Source organism: Lycium barbarum, chromosome 8 (assembly GCF_019175385.1).
Source record: "Lycium barbarum isolate Lr01 chromosome 8, ASM1917538v2, whole genome shotgun sequence".
Lineage (NCBI taxonomy): Eukaryota > Viridiplantae > Streptophyta > Magnoliopsida > Solanales > Solanaceae > Lycium > Lycium barbarum.
The window spans coordinates 100837130-100838792 of NC_083344.1; the positions used below are offsets into that span (position 1 = coordinate 100837130).

At 37.5% G+C, this 1663-nt stretch overlaps 1 pseudogene; it reads left to right on the forward strand.

Annotated features, from left to right (window-relative positions):
* The first annotated feature begins 608 nt into the window (after positions 1 to 608).
* LOC132608018 (agglutinin-2-like) lies at positions 609 to 1193 on the forward strand (annotated as a pseudogene).
* Positions 1194 to 1663: the final 470 nt, after the last annotated feature.

The window sequence follows — 1663 nt, forward strand, 5'->3', positions numbered from 1 at the left end:
TTCATAAAGGTTTATTGTGTTGTATTGGGGGCCCACAAGGGAAACCTATAAATAGAAGGCAACCCTCCCCTTTTTGGCAGAGCTTGTTTTTTTCATAACACATCCTTGTAACCATCTGAAGTATAAAATTACTTTAAAAAGTATTTTGGTCCGGATTCATATTGTTCATGTACTTTGGTCCGGATTCATATTGTTCATCATCAACTGATCTAATCCATCTTCATATCCTAGGCATATTCGGCATATATCATTTGCAAATATATTACTTATACACGTATATATATAAGTATAATCACATACACTTCCATAGACGTTTCACACCAACTTAAAAGATTAAAGTTCATCTACATATCCTATTTAACCACATACAAATTTAATTATTATCCGTAATTCGGGGTAAACAATATTGTCCAACTATGGCTCTCTTTGCCTCTTTAACTGCTCTCAACTACCTTGTTTTCCTTGTTATCATAATCCCTTTAGTCACTTCACTATCCTTCAATTTGATAGTTTTAGACCCAATGATCAGAATGTAATATATGAGAAAGATGTTTGTCCAGCAAATGGTGCAATCCAACTCACTACAAACCAGCTCAATCGTGCTATAAATGCGAGCACGAGGCACATATTCGAAACCACTGCATCTCTGGGACAAGGCCTCGAGAAATCTCATAGATTTCAGTACACATTTCTCCTTTAGCATCAATTCACAAGGAAGAACAAGATATGGTGATGGTCTTGCCTTTTTCCTCGTGCTTGCAGGTTCAACAATTCCTGAATAACACAACCAGAGGTGGAAGTCTTGGCCTTACAAGTAATACTCAACGACTGAATGCGTCAGGTAATCATTTTGTTGCTGTGGAGTTTGACACCTATCAGAACGTCCAGTATGATGATCCAATGGGTGATCATTTAGGTATAGATATCAACTCTATGCAATCTGTTATTAATGTGACCTGGTATAGTAGCATTCCAGATTGTAGGAGAACTGATGCCTGGATCAACTATAATTTAACCTCAATAAATCTTAGTTTTGTCTTCACCGATTTCCAACTCTGAGGGAATACCACAGTCACTGGCCGCTGAGCCTATCTTACAATCTTGACCTGAAGGAATATTTGCCAGAATGGGTCACTTTTGGCTTCACAGGTAGAGCAGGACTTGTCTTTGCGTTACAAAGCATCTATTCTTAGAATTTTACTTCTTCTTTAGATAATAACAACATGACAGATCCAGGGGTAGCCTTACCAAACACCAAGCTAGAGCATGTACCCAGCAAAACTAATTTAGGACCTGTGGTCGGATTGATTTCTGGTGGTTCTTTTTTGGTTGCAGTATGTGTTTTGATGTTGTTTGTATATTGAAAAAAAAGGAAAGTGAGAGAAGATGAAGAGGAATTTATCTTTAATAGTTCCATGACCGATGAATTTGAAAGAAGCACAGGACCAAAGAAGTTCTTGTACAGTGAGTTAGCTAGATGTACAAACACTTTTCGCAGGAAGAGATACTTGGTGGGTGCGAAGGGTGTTTATAAAGGATGTCTCAGATAATCCAATTCCTATATTTCTGTTAAGAGGGTTTCAAGGGATTCCAAGCAAGGAATAAGAAAGTATGCATCAGAAGTGAGGATCATTAACCAATTAAGACATAAACATTTGGTGCA